The sequence below is a fragment of the Heteronotia binoei genome, chromosome 11 (genome assembly GCF_032191835.1).
Source record: "Heteronotia binoei isolate CCM8104 ecotype False Entrance Well chromosome 11, APGP_CSIRO_Hbin_v1, whole genome shotgun sequence".
Classification (NCBI taxonomy): Eukaryota; Metazoa; Chordata; class Lepidosauria; order Squamata; family Gekkonidae; genus Heteronotia; species Heteronotia binoei.
In genome coordinates, this window is record NC_083233.1 from 18,923,302 (window position 1) to 18,943,630 (window position 20,329).

The window sequence follows — 20,329 nt, forward strand, 5'->3', positions numbered from 1 at the left end:
ATATTATGCTTATATACCGTAGTTAAAATAACTTCCAGTTTTAATAACTAGGCTTACACACTCTATTTTCTTAATTAGCAAATCTTATACAATCTTATACCTGCTAGATTCTAAGTTTGCTTAAGCATAGCAGCTATGATTCTAAGTTCTCAATCTTTCTCTTCTCTCAATTCTATCAACCCAATTTTTGTTAAAGATCTTTAACCAAGCTTTTGACTAACCTGCCCAGAGGAGCCTTTTAGCTCTCTGATTCAGGTAGCAAGAAGGTGGGAAATTTCTGAACTTATATAGTTTCTACCATGAGAACCCTTTTCTCTTCTCTCACATCTCTCACAATTTTCTCACCAGCTGCAAGTGCAGCTGGGCAACCATACTGGCTAATGTCCATCTTTCTTGGGATCTCAAGCTGGACTCAGATAAGGTCCGACAAGAACTTTTATCTTATCTGATATTTCCCATCTTCAGTCAGACAAACAACTTTCTTGCCAAAATACTTCTCTCACATCTAAGATTCTCCTTAGATAAAACCTCTTTCTGACCTAGATTCTCTTCTAGCAGCTAAATCTACAAGCTTATAGTGATTTTAAGTGCTTCAAGCAATATAGAAATGACTTACACATTTCATGGGTTGCTTTCATAAAGGGACCAACTCTACATTTTTTTGCAGCACCCAGCTCTCTGGGGGTAAAATGTAGATGACTGGGGAAGCAATGGCAAACCACCCCATTAAAAAAAAAATTCTGCCGTGAAAACGTCATGATGCGACATCACCCCAGAGTTGGAAACGACTGGTGCTAGCCCAGGGGACTACCTTTACCTTTATATGGCCATTGGTGGCCTTTGCAATTTTTTTTTAAATGAAAAAGAATGAAAGAAATTATATGCCTAATATTATAAAAACCACATTCAGTCATTACATTCAGTTATAAAAAATCTAAAATGTTTCAAATACCTCCAATTAAAAATATAGGCAGCATTTATAAAATTCCATTTTCAATTGTTACAATGTTACAGTGTCAATGTGTTACATCCCAATGAGATGCATTCCTAAGAACCATCTTTGCTGTAACTTTTCTAGCTGCTAATGCAAATAGTGCTACCCTATAACAGACCAGAGGGTCAAACATTCCAAGCATGATAGAGCGCAGTTGTAGAAGAAGGAGGCCACCACTGCTTTTAAAGTACTCTGTGTCTTAGAGAAAGATGGGGACCAGCAAGGCAGATTTTTTTTGGGGGGGGGGGTGAATGGTGTTCTGTCCAACCTGTAGAAGTCAGACTGTCTGGTATATATGTTGTATACCTACTACTGTCCAAACATGGCTGCTTTGCTTGAGATTGTGGTTGTTAAGCTCTTTTTACTAACTGTTTTCAGTGGAGGGGGGCACTATGCAAATAGGGTGAGGGTGTTGGATCCCTTGCCACAAGGCCACACTTATTACTGCCAGCATATTCTGTTGCCATGCCTGTTAACGTTTTCCACAGTGCACTTGCCTCTACATTGGCAAAGAGGGTGGAGGTGGGAGAGAGAAGGCAGGATCTCATTGGGACTGGCTCCAAAACTTGCACTTACTGACCTGTATTGCAAGTATGGTTAGTGCAACATCTAGTGTTGTGTCTATATTACAAGTTATGCTCTTTTGAGATGAATAGGTAGTTTGTAGCAGAATGCTAAGATCCTTGTTTTGGTAGTGGAAATAACAACTTTGCTAAACCACCACAAACTTTTGAAACTGAATTTGTCCAACATACTGGGGGTTGGCAGAAGTATCTAAAAATAAGGCAATGTGCTATATAGGTGGCCAGGAAGAATACATGGTTTCATTCTAAAATGAAACGGGACTTCCTTGACCTCCAGATGACATGAGAATGGCGTATCTGTTTCCCTTCCTGCCCATCCCTTTGCAGTTAAAGGACATTTTAAAAGTATGCCTTTGTACACGTCTGTCTGTCACTTGATTACTGCCAAGACAATTATAATACGAGGTATTATAGTGTATAGAAAGCCACAGATAAAGAAGAACCAATGTGTGTATATAATTTGTAACCACACTTGTAAACTAGTGACTAATCTAATAAATTTTAATTCTGGCTATTTTGTGTGTGTGTGTTTGCATGTATATAAATGATAGACAGAATTTATTTATTCATTTATACACACACATAATAGCCAGAATAGATGATAGATTGGATAGATGATAGATGGATGGAAGATGGATGGAAGATGGATAGATAGATGATAGATAGATAGATAGATAGATAGATAGATAGATAGATAGATAGATAGATAGATGATAGATAGATAGATAGATAGATAGATAGATAGATAGATAGATAGATAGATAGATTTTGCTTAAGACAGATAAATTTAAGTTTCAGCTATATACAATATAGTAAATAAACATACTAGAGAATAATACAAACTAACAAAAATACAGTACATTCAAAGACAAAGTGAATAAAGCCATAGGAAAATGCAGGGCTTTTTTGTAGAAAAAGCCTAGCAGAAACTCATTTGCATATCAGGCCACACCCAGATGTCACCATTGTTCCACACAGGGCTTTTTTGTAGAAAAAGCCCAGCAGAACTCATTTGCATATTAAGACTCATTTGCATATTATTTATTTTATTTTATTTTCATACATTCATAGTCCACCCTTTCCCATAAGGGCTCAGGGTGGATTCCAACATGCTAAAACAGTAAAATCAACAAGAAAACATCAGAATAGTTAAAACAATTAAACCAATAAATTAAAATTAATTATTTAAGACGGCATGGATGGTTTGAGCACATGGGACGTAATTATCATGGGCAGCCTCAAGTTGCCCTAATATGTCAACAGTATTGACCCCAGATGAAATGGCAGTCATTGCTGGGAGGCCAGTTAGATGGTATAATAGGAGGATGAGGACGTCCACTTGCCTCGACCATAGGCCTGGCGGAACAGCTCCATTTTGCAGGCCCTCCAGAATGGTAACATCTGGAAGGGCCCAAATCTCTATAGGGAGCTGATTCCACCAGGTCAGGGCCAGGGCCAAAAAAGCCCTGGCCCTGGTTGAGGCAAGCCGGACGTCCTTTGGGCCAGGGATGGTCAGAAGATGTTGGCCGGCCAATCATAATGGCCTTCGGGACTCATATAAGGAGAGACGGTCCTGCAAGTATGCCAGTCCCAGGCCGTGCAAGGCTTTAAATGTCAATACTAAAACCTTGAAGCGAATCTGGTACTCAATTGGTAGCCATTGCAGACTGTGCAGTATCAGCCAACTGCTTGCCCATACAGGCAATTCAGTTAGCAATCGTGCTGCTGCATTCTGCACCAGCTGGAGTTTCCGGGCAAGCCTGTGTAGAGCGAGTTACAGTAGTCCACCCTGGAAGTGACTGTTGCTAGTTGGTAGTAGCTCTCAACGAACAACCTAATTTCACAATTTTAATAGTCTCCATCTTCTAAACACAGGCTTTTACTTTTTTATACTCCAACATTTTCCAAATTGCAACACAAAATGTGTAATTTATGTTCTAATTTGTCCATTACCTTCTATATGGAGGAAGTACCACGCAAGCAGTGAAGATCCATATTCTAGAGCCAGTTTGGTGTAGTGGTTGTGCGGACTCTTATCTGGGAGAACCGGGTTTGATTCCCCACTCCTCCACTTGCACCTGCTGGAAAGGCCTTGGGTCAGCTATAGCTATGGCAGAGGTTGTCCTTGAATGGGCATCTGCTGTGAGAGTCCTCTCAGCCCCACCCACCTCACAGGGTGTCTGTTGTGGGGGAGGGAGATAAAGGAGATTGTGAGCCGCTCTGAGACTCTGAGTGGAAGGCGGAATATAAATCCAATGTCTTCTTCTTCTAAATCACTTGCAGCTGTTCTTGATTAAACCAATCCTTATTAACTTCTCTACAAACTAATGATAAATAAAATGTAAGAAATCTCATGTTCGATTGATATTGTGTATGCGCTTGAAGTCTATATGTCCAAATAGTTTCCTGTTGCAACAATTTCTTATGAATATCCCCATGATAATATTGTTTACTGCATGTAGAAATAAGAAAAAAACCCACATGTACTTTGCTGAGTGATCCTTATCTAGTTGGTGCTTTTAGAACTCTATATTTTATTCTAGGCTTATGTTCTAGCGAGCTCCATGGCGCAGAGTGGTAAAGCTGCAGTGCTGCAGTCCTAAGCTCTGCTCACGACCTGAGTTTGATCCCCGGAGGAAGCTGGGTTTTCAGGTAGCCGTCTCTAGGTTGATTCAGCCTTCCATCCTTCCGAGGTCAGTAAAATGAGTACCCAGCTTGCTGGGGGGGAAGTGTAATGACTGGGGAAGGCAGTGGCAAACCACCCCGTAAAAGGTCTGCCATGAAAACATTGTGAAAGCAGCATCACCCCAAAGTCGAAAACGACTGGTGTTTGAACAGGGGACCTTTCCTTTCCTATGTTCTAGAATATGGATCTTCACTAATTGCATGGTACTTCCTCCATATAGAAGGTAATGGACAAATTAAAACATAAATTACACATTTTGTGTTGCAATTTGGAAAATGTTGGAGTATAAAAAAAGTAAAAGTCTCTTTGGTGTTTAAACTCCTTCAATTCAATTCATTTCTTCTCCTCCTCTTCCTCCTCCTAGCTGATTCAGCCACTCATAGCAGACAACCCCCTTTGATTAGTTGATTCCCTTTCAAAGTGACTATTAAGGTACAGTTCCCTTTTAACCTAAGCAATTGTCCAAAAGGTAGGTTATTTCTTAAGTGACATGGATGAAACGACTTGTGGTGAAGCAATGCATTCCTGTCTGTTGGCTTCACATACAAACATACCGCCAGTTTATTCCTGTAGTCCCAAAAGACCAGTGGGTCCAGAAATGGGACAAAATGTGAATTACTACAACAGGATAATTGCATTATCCCATGAATGGTGTTAACTCAGTCAAAAGAATCTTGTAGGCCTTAGACATCCTTGAAAATCAAAAAGATGTCATCTATAAACCTCTTGTAAAAATGTTGGGGAGAATAGTAAATACACAAAGAGTGCAGGGCAGTTGCAAGGGGTCCTGTGCCTTTGAAAGCCACTTCGTTGAAGGTCAACAACCTGCTCTGCTATCTTTTGTCACCATCTTGTGCTCTCCATCCCCCTTTGGGGAGCAGTGAATTTCTTAGTTTGTTTATAGACCAACTGCGTTTTGAACCAACTGAAGATCCCAAAGTGTCTTCAAGGGGAGCCCCATGTAGAGTGTATTACAGTAGTCAAGTTTAATAGCTACAAAGGCATTGAGAGGACTGCTTGCCCTTGAAGATCTGGGCTCACACTTTCCAGACTCTGCCCCCCTCCTCTGGCCCACACTGCAGAATTGCATGAGGTGGCAGCAGTTCCCCCTTCCCAATCTGCTGTCTAAAAGAAAGGGGTAGAGATTGGCTTTGGCTGCTGCTGTTTCTTGCTGTTGACCGCTCAGTGCCCTCTTCCCCACCTGTTGCCTGGGGAGGCATGCAGTAGTTGCTCCTGCTTGCTCACCCTCCTGAGTGGGCAATAGTCTATGATGACAGGTGGGAGCAGTTACCTCCTCTTGCTCTCCTGCACTCTTTAAAGGGCGTTTTCGCACTCACCTTCAGCCGCGCGCGACCCCCCTCTTCACCGCGCAGGATCTGCGCGGATTTCGCACTAAACACCGCGGAGCAGCCGGAAGAGCCAGAAACTCCCGGCGCTTTTGCGGCGCAAATGGAAACCGCCAAAAAGCAGTTTCCGTTTGCGCCGCTTTTCCGCCGGGAGTTTCCGGCTCTTCCGGCTGCTCCGCGGCGTTTAGTGCGAAATCCGTGCAGATCCTGCGCGGTGAAGAGGGGGGTCGCGCCGGCTGAAGGTGAGTGCGAAAACACCCTGTGTCTACGTGACAGCTTGCAGCCATCCCTGATACCATGGGGGGAGCAGTTTACATTGCTGATAACTCCCCACTTGCTGCAGCTGAGTGGTGGATGAAGAAGAGGACTGAATTTTGTTCAGGACTCACTGACACCCTTTGCTCGCTTCTGCTGCTGCTCAGGCTCAGACCCCTGGAGACTTGCAGAGGATTCTGAGCTGCATTCTGAGCTAGTGTGAAGGAATGGATTTTTTTTCCTTTGGAGGTTTGAAACTCACTCTGAGTTTTAAAAGTTAATTCTCCTTGTCAGAAGCAATGTGGACGCTATCGACCTTCGTTTTGCCTCTGGCATTCTGCCACCCTAAGTGGCATGACCAGGGCTTTTTTTTGTAGCAGGAACTCCTTGGTGTATTAGGCCACACCCCCTGATGTACCCAATCCTCCAAGAGCTTACAGGGCTCTTAGTACAGGGCCTACTGTAAGCTCCAGGAGGATTGGCTACATCAGGGGTGTGTGGCCTAATATGCAAAGGAGCTCCTGCTACAAAAAAAGCCAGCTCTGGCTCCAGCTCCAGCAAGAAACCTGCTCCCCTCGCACCAGTTTGCAGTGGCCATTGATGGGGCCATCAGAGGGACAGGAGAAAGCAGCCAAGAGATCGCGGTTCAGCGCTAGCTGAGACCCCCTTCCCCAAACAACCTGCGGCCCAGAATTTAGTTTTTGGTACTAGATCTTAATTTCTGTGAGTACCTTTGGAAGCCAGTTGTGATATCTAAAATGGAGGACAGAGATGAATAAAGGTGGGGTGTTTAAGGGTATGCAGGGGTTTTTTGGTAGAAAAAGCCCAGCAGGAATTCATTTGCATATTAGACCACACCCCCTGACAACAAGCCAGCTGGAACTGCATTCCTGTGTGTTCCTGCTAACCCCCCCCCTCCCGAGGGTAAGTTTGAGTCATTTTTAAAATTGAGATCAAAAACTGGAGTAAGAGGGAGAGATATAAACCAGAGGCTGGTGTGAGAGTTTGGTTCTGGTCTGTAACGCACAGGTACCTACACCAGACTCTGTTGTTGCTAAGCTGTCGAAATATCATTTGTTTTGTATGTTTTATTGATCACTGGCAGTTTAATCAGTTTGATCAATGTTTACAAAGTGGTTGTGATGACAACCCTCATCTACGGCTCCGAATCGTGGGTTTTATACCGTCATCACCTGCGACTCCTTGAGCGCTTTCATCAGCGCTGCCTTCGCACCATCCTCAACATCCACTGGAGTGACTTTGTGACCAACACTGAAGTCCTCAAGAGGGCGGAGGTTACAAGCATCGAAGCACTGCTGTTGAAGACGCAGCTGCGCTGGACAGGGCATATTTCTAGGATGGAAAACCACCGCCTTCCCAAGATTGCTCTGTATGGCGAACTTTCCACCGGCCATCGAAATAGAGGGGCACCAAAGAAGAGGTACAAGGACTCCTTGAAGAACTCCCTTGGCACCTGTCGCATCAACCATCACCAGTGGTCTGACCTAGCCTCAGATCGCAAAGCATGGCTGCACACCATCCACCAGGCTGTCTCTTCCTTTGAGAACGCACGCATAGCTGGTCTTGAGGACAAAAGGAGATTGAGGAAGAATCGCACTGCTACAGCACCAACCCCAAATCAGACTTTTCCCTGCAGCCACTGTGGCCGGATCTGCCTGTCCCGCATTGGTCTTGTCAGCCACCAGCGAGCCTGCAGCAGACGTGGACTACTGCACCCTTCTTAAATCTTCGTTCGCGAAGTCAAGCCGAGAGAGAGAGAGAGGGCAGTTTAATTATTTTTGTTGTAATTAGGCTACTTACATTATGTTCGTTTCCATTACCCTTTGCTAATATGATTTTTGTTATTGCATTCATCTGTTTGGCAAATAGAGACTCAAATTGTTACTCGTTATAAAAACTCATAATGTATTGAGTAACCTGTTGGGGTATATGTTATATGGGTTTGCTGGCTTACTGTTAATTATGCATTTTACATTGCTTGCTTAAACTCTGAGCCGTAAAGTGGGGAGGGGAAGCAATACTCAATAACCATGTGTTATAGGAGTAATTTTTTACGGATGGGACATGAGACTTCACTCTATGCCATTTTAGCAAGTGCATCTTGGGAGGGGGAATGAAAATAGGGAACAGTCTCATACAGTTACACCAGTTAAACTAAATCTTGAGGGAAAGCCGACAGGAGATGAAATGTCTCTGGTTCGGGAGGACTCATCTCAAAGAGATGAAGGGTTAGCTGTTACTTTTCTACCGGGTAATGTATCAGAGTTGTCCACTGTGATGGTGACAAACAGTATGGAGTGTCTGCCAAAGTCTCGAGGCGGCAGGAGGAAGGTTGCGGGCCTAGCTTGCCTGGGAAATTATAGATGTTTGTACACAAATGCTAGAAGTGTTCAAAGTAAAATTCGTGAATTGGAATGTTTAGTGTTGGGAGAAAACACAGACATTGTGGGAATTTCAGAAACTTGGTGGAATGAAGAGAATCAGTGGAACATGGTGATTCCTGGATATAAGTTATATCGGAAGGATAGGGAGGGAAGGATTGGAGGTGGGGTGGCTCTGTATGTCAGAGAGAATATATGGTCCAGTAAGACTGAGTCAAAGAATTAGATTCCCTTCTAGAAATGCTTTGGGTTGAAATAGAGGGCCCAAAAGGAAATTTAACTATGGGAGTTTGTTATCGCTCACCAAATCAAAAGATAGAGGACGATTATAATATGATGGAAGGATTAAAGATAGCGGCTAATCGTAAAAACTGTGTTGTAATAGGTGATTTTAACTACCTGCAGATTGATTGGGTCAATATGTGTTCTGGTCGAGAGAAAGAGATTGAGTTTCTTGATGCTCTCAATGAATGTGCTATGGAGCAGATGGTCTCAGAACCTACCAGGGGTGGGGCGATCCTGTATTTGGTCCTAAGTAATGCGCAAGACTTGGTGAGAGATGTAAAAGTGATCACACCGCTTGGGAGCAGTGACCATAATGTTATTTGTATAAATAGAGAGTTGCCCCAAAAGATCAGCACAACCATGTTTAACTTTAAAAGGGGTAAATTCTCTGAGATGAGGAGGCATGTGAAGAGGAAACTAAAAGGAAAGTTAAATACAGTCAAAACCCTTGGGGAAGCTTGGAGGCTATTTAAAACTACAATCCTAGAAGCTCAGATAAAATATATACCACAAGTTAGGAAAGACACAAACAGGTATAAGAAAAGGCCTGCATGGTTAACAAACAAAGTAATGGAAGCTGTAAAAGGTAAGAAGGACTCCTTCAAGCGGTGGAAAACCAGTCCAAGTGAGATTAGTAAAAGGGAACACAGGCTGTGGCAAATCAAATGCAAGACTGTGATCAGGCAGGCAAAAATGGACTATGAGGAGCATATTGCAAAAAACATAGAAAACCAACAATAAAAATCTTGGTCATCCAAGGACCCCAGGGTGGCAGTGGGGCCCTTGGATGACCAAGGGGTCAAAGGATTACTGAAGGAGGATAGGGAAATGGCTGAGAAGCTGAATGCATTTTTTGTCTCTGTCTTCACTGTGGAAGATGAGAAGTGTTTGCCTGCTCCAGAACCACTAATTTTGGAAGGGGTGTTGAAAGACCTGAGTCAGATTGAGGTGACAAAATTGGAGGTCCTACAACTGATAGACGAATTAAAAACTAATAAGTCACCAGGTCCGGATGGCATACATCCAAGAGTTCAAACTCAAAGTTGAACTTGTGGATCTTCTGACAAAAATATGTAATCTTTCATTGAAATCTGCCTCCGTTCCTGAGGACTGGAAGGTAGCAAATGTCACCCCCATTTTTAAAAAGAGTTCCAGAGGAGATCCGTGAAATTACAGGCCAGTCAGTCTGACTTCAATACTGGGAAAGTTGGTAGAAACCATTATCAAGGACAGAATGAGTAGGCACATTGATGAACACGGGTTATTGAGGAAGACTCAGCATGGGTTCTGTAAGGGAAGATCTTGTCTCACTAACCTGTTACATTTCTTTGAGGGGGTGAACAAACATGTGGACAAAGGAGACCCAATAGATGTTGTTTACCTTGATTTCCAGAAAACTTTTGATAAACTTCCTCATCAAAGGCTCCTTAGAAAGCTCGAGAGTCATGGAGTAAAAGGACAGGTCCTCTTGTGGATCAAAAACTGGCTAATTAATAGGAAGCAGAGAGTGAGTATAAATGGGCAGTCTTCGCAGTGGAGGACGGTAAGCAGTGGGGTGCCGCAGGGCTCAATACTGGATCCCATGCTCTTTAACTTGTTCATAAATGATTTGGAGTTGGGAGTGAGCAGTGAAGTGGCCAAGTTTGCAGATGACACTAAATTGTTCAGGGTGGTGAGAACCAGAGAGGATTGTGAGGCACTCCAAAGGGATCTGTTGAGGCTGGGTGAGTGGGCATCAGCGTGGCAGATGAGGTTCAGTGTGGCCAAGTGCAAAGTAATGCACATTGGGGCCAAGAATCCCAGCTACAAATACAAGTTGATGGGGTGTGAACTGGCAGAGAGTGACCAAGAGAGAGATCTTGGGGTCGTGGTAGATAACTCACAAAATGTCAAGACTGCGATTGCAATAAAGAAGGCCAACGCCATGCTGGGAATTATTAGGAAGGGAATTAATAACAAATCAGCCAGTATCATAATGCCCCTGTATAAATCGATGGTGCAGTCTCATTTGGAGTACTGTGTGCCCCACCTGTCGCTTTTGGTAGGCAGCTGTCTCGTAGGCCTCTTTAGCCTGTTGGAGCTGCTCTCAGAGCAAGTCCTGGAGAGCCCAGAGTTCCTGCAGGTGCGCATCAGTAGCAGGGACTGCTGTGGGGGGCAGGATTGCGGGGAAGAAGCGAGGGTGGTATCCATAGGTGGCTGCAAATGGAGGCTGTTGCGTGGACGCATGTACAGCATTGTTGTAGGCAAACTCGGCCAGGGGTAGCAAGGCAACCCAGTCATCCTGCTGGTAGCTGGTGTAACAATGCAGGTATTGTTCCAGCGTGCCGTTGGTGCATTCGGTCTGCCCATCCGTTTGGGGATGGTACGCTGAGGACATATGCACCTGGGTGCCTAAGCTGGAGTGCAGGGCTTGCCAGAATCGGGAGGTGAACTGGGGGCCTTGGTCTAAGATCAAGTGTGCTAGGAGCCCATGCAGGCGAAATACATGCTGAAGGTAGAGCTGGGCTGTTCAGGAGCTGTGGGCGGCTTGGGACATGGAACAAAGTGAACCTTCTTGGTGAAGAGGTCCATGATCACCAGGATGCAAGTGTGCCCCTTGGACTTGGGGAGCTCAGTGATAAAGTCCAGGAAGACGGTGTCCCAGGGTCCTGCAGGCGTAGGTAGGGGATGCAAAAGCCCTGGGGGCTTGGCCGGTACATCCTTGGCTCACCGGCAGACCTCACAGGAACTGACATAGCGGGCCACGTCAGCATGGACACGAGGTCACCAAAACCCCAGCGTGAGAAGGTGCAGGGTCTTGTGTTAGCTGAAGTGCTCTGCAGGAAGGGAGTCGTGGGTTAGGCGGAGCATGTCGGCCTGGAGGGGCCCCGAAGGCATGTATAGGCGCCCACAGTGCAGGAGGAGACCTTGGTGGGTAGAGAGGACCCTGGCCATGCCATCTTGCACTTCTACGAGACGTTGCTGAGCCCAGGGCTCTTGGGCCTGGCTGGCCTGGATGTCTGCAGCCAAGGTCGGGCGAATCGTGGTGGCAGTGAAGACCGAGGGTGCAAGGATGAGCCCAGTTGGGGTCTCCTGGATGTCTGCAGCCAAGGTCGGGCGAATCGTGGTGGCAGTGAAGACCGAGGGTGCAAGGATGAGCCCAGTTGGGGTCTCCTCCATAGAGGCACAGTGTACTCTGGTTTTCGGGAGAGGGCATCTGCTTTCTGGTTCTGGTTCTGCGGGATGTAGGTGATCCGAAAGTCAAACTGGGAAAAGAAGAGGGACCAATGGATCTGATGCTGGGTGAGACGTCGAGCAGATTGTAGATGCTCCAGGTTCTGGTGGTTAGTCAGGACCTGGACAGGGTGGTGGGCCCCTTCAAGGGATGCCTCCAAACCTCTAAGGCGGTCTTGATGGCCAGGAGTTCCTGCTCCCAGATGGTGTAGTTGTGCTCTGTGGGCATCAGCTGCCGCGAGTAGTATGTGCAGGGCTATAGCAACTGGGAGGGGTCTTCCTGCTGGGATAGCACTGCGCTGAGGGCCATGCTGCAGGCGTCGGTCTCTACTGTGAATGGCAGCTGCGGGTCTGAGTAATGCAGGAGCGGCTCGGTGGTGAAGCAGGTTTTCAGGGTGGTGGTGCTGCCTCTGGAGTTCAGTGAAACGGCTCTTTGGGTCGGAGGAGCTGAGTCAGAGGCATGGTTACATGGGCATAGGCAGGGATGAACTGGTGGTAATAACTGGAAAAGCCAAGGAACCGCTGTACGTTCTTGCGGTTCCGCGGCATCTGCCAGATCAGGACCGCCTTGACTTTGTTCGGGTCCATCTGAGTCCCATGGGGTGAGACGATGTGGCCAAGGAACTCGACTGCTGTTAAGTCGAAGGCAAACTTCTCTAACTTGGCGTAGAGACCATGCTTGTGCAGGCTTTGCAGGACCTAGTAGACGTACCCTGCGTGCTGGGCGGGGCTTTGGGAATAAATTAAAATGTCATCTAAATAAATGATCACAAAGCGGTCGAGCAGGTCGCGGAAGATGTCATTCATCACCCTTTGGAAGACAGCGGGGGCGTTGGTCAGACTGAAGGGCATCACAAGATACTCGTACTGGCCATAGCGGGTCCCGAAAGCCATCTTCCATTTGTCTCCTGTGCAGATCCGCATCAAGTTGTACGCGCCCCGGAGGTCCAGCATACCTTGTTCTTGTCACTGGGGAAGTCTCTGGCACTTAATTCAATATACAGTTTGCACTGTGCCAGGAATGCAGGAAACTCCTCCACCTTCCCAGTGAACTTCTCTGGGGGAAGCACTGGGCACTTGGGTGGGGCAGCGACAGTGGATTGCTGCTATTGTTGCAGGTGAGTCACCATTTGAGTGAGGTTCTGTACCTGAGCGAGCAAGGCTGCTAGCTGCCCAGAGCCTCTGCTTGCCTCCTCATCCATCTTGTGCAGTGTTTGGGTGGAAGCAATCTATCACGTTCTCAGGGTGCAGGCAGGCAGGAGTCCAAAGCCAGTCCAAGGTCAAAGTCCGGGAAGTCAAGCAGGAGCCATGTCACCATTGCAGAATCACAAACCGGAATCAGAAGTCAATGTCCAAAAGCCAAAAGGTCAGGATGCCAAGGAAATCAAGCAGGTCAGGATCAGGAAGGAGCATGGATGCAAGCCAGAGAATAGACTTGTTGCTTCCACAAGTCCTGGGTGGGAGCTAAATACCAGGAGCTGGGTGGGAGAGCCAGTTTGGTGTAGTGGTTAAGTGTGCGGACTGTTATCTGGGAGAACCGGGTTTGATTCCCCACTCCTACACTTGCACCTGCTAGCATGGCCTTGGGTCAGCCATAGCTCTGGCAGAGGTTGTCCTTGAAAGGGCAGCTGCTGTGAGAGCCCTCTCCAGTCCCACCCATCTCACAGGGTGTCTGTTGTGGGAGAGGAAGGTAAGGGACATTGTGATCCGCTCTGAGACACTTCAGAGTGGAGGGCGGGATATAAATCCAATATCTTCTTCTTCTTCTTCTATATGGGAGTCTCAATCAGCCTGCTCCCTGGGTGGCAGTGACTCTGCTAGAACTCAGAATTAGCATATGCTGAGAGTTCTGAAGCATTGGTGTGCGTCATGTCTTTGCTCTGAAAGTTCTTTCTGGAGCCTGCTTCGAATTCTTGAGATGGGAGGAGGAGAGCTTCGATTAGAGCTGACACTGGTGCCTGGAGAGTGATTGATGGGCCAGCTGCTGTTTGTTTAGCTGAGGAACTGGCTGGCAACTCTTCCAGGTCTGTTAACCCTTCCAGCTCCTCCTCGTCAGGGCTCATGACAGTGTGCACCTGGAATTCATGGCGACTTCTGGGGATTGACCCCTACTGGGGGCATGGACAATGTTCAGAAAGGTGGCTGAATAAAGCTTGCCCCCACCTCTTGACTGCTGGTATTCCAAGGAGGTCTCCCATCCAAGTACTTGCCAGAGTCAGCCCTGCTTAGCTTCCAAGATCGGGCTTACCGGGGCTATCTAGGTCAGGGCAACCTCATAGGGTTTTCTAGGCAAGTGACAAACAGCTTCAGTTTGCCACAGGTTTACTCTACTCACTCTCATAAAAGACTTCTGAGTGTAGGTGGGGAGGGGAGATGTCGAAATATTCAGCGTTTATGACCTGCAAGCTGAAATGATACCATCCAGAAACAGGTTTTCCCATCTTATCTCTTGGAGAACTAGATGTCTGAGAATTGCCTTTGGTGAAATGATATGAGGATATCCCACGGCTTGTTTGTTGTTAAAGTAAGCCTGCTGGCTCTCCTATGGATGGGGCTACCTTCAGGCAAGGTAGAGCTACCTGCCTATTCTGGTGATGCTTAAGAAATGCAGAAAAATAAAACTTTGGAGATAAACTAAAAGCAAAAATAAGAGAGGAAAAGGCACTTTAAAATTGGTTTGATGAGGACTACGTAAGTGTTCTCGTAAGTGGGAGGGATGGACTTTTGAGAGTAGCTGAAACTCAGTGTGGGGGTGAGGGAGAGAGAGAAATCATCTTGTTCATGCCCTGGAGAGCATAAAGAGCCCCGGGGGAGAAGGATTTCTACTTTGTTCCCCCCTCCCCTTTCCAGATTCTTCGTAGCCCCTCCCCCTACTTCCTGACCAAGCCCTCTGCAACATTGATTTTATCTGATATAACAGGGGAAAGGTGTACTATAAAGTGGTCCTCTGCTCTGTTTTCAAGAAAGGCTGGTTTGGTACACTGATCTGAGGAGGCCTAGGTAATAATTCCCGTTTGGACCTGTCGATCTCATTGGATAATCTTAGGATACTTTACAGTACTATTGGCAAGAAAAGAAATGGGATCATCCCATCCATGTACAATAGGGATTTGCCGCTCAAAACAAAAACAAATGCAGGGCTTTTTTTGTAGCAGGAACTCCTGTGCATATTAGGCCCCACCACCCTAATGTAGCCAATCCTCCTGGAGCCTGTAATAAGAGCCCTGTAAGCTCTTGGATGATTGGCTACATCAGGGTGTGTGGCCTAATATGCTACAAATAAAGCCCTGTAAATTGGTATTTTTCAGATCCAGAAATCAGGGAGCCAAAAAATATCAGTATTCCTGGGTTCCAGCTTGCCCCCCCCCCCACACCCTTTCCAATATTTTTCAGCTTTGTTATCCCTTATGAGGAAATCTTTCCCGGAAGCAGGAGGGGCTTAAAAAAAAAAAAAAACTACTGCACCTAAATTGCAGCTTAGCTGCTGGTGCTTGTCCTTGAAATAACCCCCAAATGTCAAGTGATGTGGTCCAACAGATTCAATTCTATGTGACCCTGAGGAAATTGTCCCAGCCATCCTCTATTGATTCCTGTAGGGGGGAAATGTAAATCCTGAGAATCTACACCAGTGTAAAACCTGAGAATCATCCAAGCCAAATGAATAGGAAGGATATTGCAAGCCTAGCAACAGAAGAAACAGAGAATCTAGCCAATGTACAACCCAAGAATCTACAATATCAATCCACAAAACCACTTGAAAAAGGAATGCAACTTTGCAAAGTCAACCAAAACAATTTAAAAGGGCATAATCTAAGACATATCAACCAGTCAAGCTGATAATAAGACCATGAAGATAAAGACACTTCAAAAAAAGAAAAGAAAAAACAGTTCTGGGAACCTGTTGTGGGGAGAGGAAGAGAAAGGAGATTGTAAACTGCTCTGAGACTCCTTCAGGTCATAAAAGGTGGGATATAAATCCAATCTTCTCCTCCTCCTCCTCCTTCCCTGGAGGAAGGGTAGGAATAGGATCCCGTGTGAGCAGAGGTTGTTTTGTAGAAAAATAGGTGGTGGAGCTCATTAGCATAACTCATTAGCATATGCCACCCCCCCCACCAGCCAAAAGCAACCCAGCGCAAGAAATGAGAGCCCCAGGTGATCGAGGCTGATTGAGTTGACTAGAGATCCAGCCAGCCCAAGCAGGACTCGCTCACCTGGGGCTCTCCTTGGCCACTCCCCTGCCACAGTCAAAAGGCTAGCAAGCCACCCATCACCCAAAATCACATAAGTGGAGAAAGGGTGGTGCAGGCTTCTCCAGGGGTTAATGAGGACTGCTGGAGGGGCGGGCAAAGCCGCTGGTGGCTGGCTGGCTGCCCGCTTTCCTAATCCAGGGATTGTTATGCAGCTGCACCTACTATTCAATGGACAAGGTAGGTGGGGAGGAGGAGAGAGGCCGTCAGAAAGGTCCAGAAAGGCACCTGTGAGCTCCTGCTGAATTCAAGGCCTGTGAGGAATACTGCACAGTGAACAGAAATGTTGTATTGGGGGGGGGGGGAGGCATCTTTTGCCTTGAATTCTGAGCTCATCCTATACAGATACTACTATCTTGGCCATGACCCTCCTTAAAAATCAAAGCAAATATAGGCCATGATTAGTCGTTTTAACATCTCATCTCCCGATCACTCAGCTCGGACATTCTGAATGAGAGCAAAATTAAATCTTTCAAGCTACCAAAAGGTCAGTGTGACTGAGCATCTTCATTCCTTATTAATATCCACTAAAGAAGATATTTTTTTTTAAAAAAAGAAATCATGCTGTTCAAACATCCACCTCTTCCAATTGACACCCAAGATGAATGGAGATGTTTACTAGTGTGATAAGACCACCAAACATTGCTAACAGCTGGGGCAAGAAGAGCTGCTCTACCTTAAAGATGGAGAGATGAAGCTCTGTGGTTCCACTGCCAAAGGATCTGGAAGAAATGGCAAATGTTGGGGACATGCCATTTGTCTTGATCATTTTTAGGTCACATTTGTAATTTGCAGACCTTTTTTCATTCTTCATTGTGCTTGTCCTCTCAGAGCTGCTATTGCGTAGGACAGTCAATGGCTTAATTTTATTTTTTGCAGATTAATCATCAGCTTTTTTGGTACACAGTACACAAACATATTCAACTATACTGACACAACATTCTTTCTTTCTGATAGGGTCCATCTTTCTTATGGAATCATACCAACTGTCCTGGTTTCCAAGCACAGATTCAGTATTTCCTTTTTTCCAGGTTCTATAGGAAGGTTTGTATTCCAAAAGTCAATTGGTCACCCTTTGTTTGGGTTTCATTCCAGAGGAAAACATAATGAAGGAAATAAATATATCAAAATCAGAGATTAATGGGCAGATGTGCCATTCTTGATTATGGGATGCTGAGAATAATTAACTGAGCCCTTGCCATTATGCTCCATCCATCTCCTCTCAAGGGTGGAAGCAGGGCTTTTTTTCCGAGCAGGAACGCAGTTCCGGATGGCTTGGTGTCAGGGGTGTGGCCTAATATGCAAATGAATTCCTGCTTGGCTTTTTCTACCAAAAAAGCCCTGGGTGGAAGTGACCGTACAGCATCCTCTTCTTTGAGGTGGGGTGATTGGCTGTGCAGCGTATCTCCCCTGTCCCTAGACCAGGGAAATACATTCTAAACCTCGCCTTGGAGCGAGGCGACCTGGCAACAGTGATCCATGCAACGGTCACCTCGAGACTGGACTACTGCAATGCCCTCTACATGGGGCTGCCCCTGTACTGAACGCGGAAACTGCAGCTAGTGCAGAACGCAGCAGCCAGGCTACTAGTGGGACTACCTCGGTGTGAACACATGTGGCCTAGGCTGCGGGAACTGCACTGGCTGCCAATTGTATACCGGGTTCGCTACAAGGTGCTGGTTATCACCTATAAAGCCCTATATGGCCTAGGACCTGCCTACCTCAGGGACTGCCTCTCTCCATATGTTCCCCAGAGAGCACTGCGCTCCAGTTCACAAAATCTTTTGGAAATCCCTGGGCCTAAGGAGGCCAAACTTAAAACGACCAGGGAGCTGGCCTTCTCTATAAAAGCCCCCCAATGGTGGAATCAGCTACCGGAGGAGGTGCGGGCCCTGCGGGACTTCAATCAGTTCCGCAGGGCCTGCAAAATTGCCCTCTTCCAAGAAGCCTTTAAGATGTAACCTGAATAAATATTATGCTGCCGGATAAATAGCACCACTGTATTGTTTTAACTTTTTATAATAATTTATATTTGTACTTCTACTTATATTGATTTTATCTGTTATTATGATATCATGATTCCGTATCATGTCCTGTAAGCCTCCCTGAGCCTACCTTGGCGGGGAGGGCGGGGTATAAATAAAAATTCACTTACTTAAACTACCGTTCCAAATTACATTACATTCTACTATTCATTACATTGCAATCTACTATTCCAAACTACTAGTCCAAATAAGAAAGAAAACAATTTTAATACGCCGTATGCTAATTTGCTGCTCACCTTCTATCTATGTGGAACTACCTAAACTTCCATTTCAATGTATCTGAAAAGGTGTGTAGCGTGCAAAAAAGCTTATGCCTCGAATAAAACTAAGTTGGTCTTAAAGGTGCCACTGGACTCAAACTTTGTTCTGCTTCTTCAGACCAACATGGCTGCCCACCTGAATCTACCGGTGAGCCGAGTAAGGCTCAGAGACTGCGACTGACCCAAAGTCACTCAGCGAGCTTTCATGGCATGAGCAGGGATTTGAACCTGGGTCTCCTTGATCCTAGTTTGGCGCTCTTAGGAGCTACACCACATAGTCTCTTTACTGTCTCATATTAGACACAATGATGTGCCAAAAGGACTAGACAAGAGTGGGAAAATCTAGTTGATTTAAAAGCAATTCTGTCCTATTGCAATTCTCTTCTTGCTTTTGTTTCTCATTAGTTGTTTTAATGTCCTTCCACACACAAGCATCTCTGAAGGTTTGTTGCTGCTCCAGTAGGTGTCTCTGTTTAGTTGCAAAGTGATTCTCCAAGTGCCCTCAACAAATCCATAGATCTTTTATTTCCAACTCCTTCTGAAGACCTTTGATCACCTTGAAACAGGACAAGTACAATTTTCAGCCCTTTTCTCCTCACTTCTGTTGTCTTTCAGCTGAAAAATGACATATTGTTTTCCCAATCAGCAAGCACATTAGAGGATACTCTCTTTTTCATAGGGCTGCACGTCCCTCAGAAGAAAAACCCTTACATACACTGGGGTGGATCCATACCATTCTTCAAGAAGCCTCTCTCCAACCTAGGGGAAATTCCTCCAGTTTAGCTAGTTGTTGTTCCAGCAATGGAAAAGCCGCTTACGTTGGCAGAAAACTCCTCAGGATGGAGGAAAGCTTCCAACTTATAAGAACATAAGAGAAGCCATGTTGGATCAGGCCAATGGCCCATACAGTCCAACACTCTGTGTCACACCGTGGCAAAACCCCCCAAAAAACCCAAGTACGATCAGATGGTTCACAAGTGGGTCTAGAAGCTTTTCCACTTTGCTTCCCCCCCAAGCACCAAGAATACAGAACATCACTGCCCCAGAAAGTTTGGTGTAGTGGTTAAGTATGTGGACTCTTATCTGGGAGAACCGGGTTTGATTCCCCACTCCTCCACCTGCACCTGCTGGAATGGCCTTGAGTCAGCCATAGCTCTGGCAGAGGTTGTCCTTGAAAGGGCAGCTGCTGTGAGAGCCCTCTTAGCTCCACCCACCTCACAGGGTGTCTGTTGTGGGGGGAGAAGATATAGGAGATTGTAAGCCGCTCTGAGTCTCTGATTCAGAGAGAAGGGCGGGGTATAAATCTGCAGTCTTCTTCTTCTTCTTCCAATAATATACTATGGCTAAGAGCCACTGATGGACCTCTGCTCCATATTTTGATCCAATCTCCTCTTGAAGCTGTCTATGCTTGTAGCCGCCACCACCTCCTGTGGCAGTGAATTCCACATGTTAATCACCCTTTGGGTGAAGAAGGACTTCCTTTTATCCGTTCTAACGTGACTGCTCAGCAATTTCATTGAATGCCCACGAGTTCTTGTATTGTGAGAATGGGAGAAAAGTACCTCTTTCTCTACTTTCTCCATCCCATGCATACTGTTAGAAGAGGGGTGGGATCCACTAGGGGATGTGAAATGGTGTTGTGTAGCTCAGATCTCAGAAACTTAAGCAGGGTTGGTACTTGAATGGGAGACCACCAAGAAGACTTTGCAGAGGAAGGCAATGGCCAACCACTTCAGTTTAATCTAGGGCTGCCAATCCCCAGGTGGGGGCAAGGGATCCCTCAGTTTGGAGGACCTCCCTCCACTTCAGGGTCATCAGAAAGCAGGGGGAGGGGAGGGAAATGTCTGCTGGGAACTCTATTATTCCCTATGGAGACTTATTCCCATATAAAATAATAGAGAATTGATCCGTGGGTATCTGGGGCTCGGGGGGGGGGGCTTTTTTTTTTGAGGTAGAGGTACCAAATTTTCAGTATAGTATCCAGTGGCTCTCCCCAAAATACCTTCCAAGTT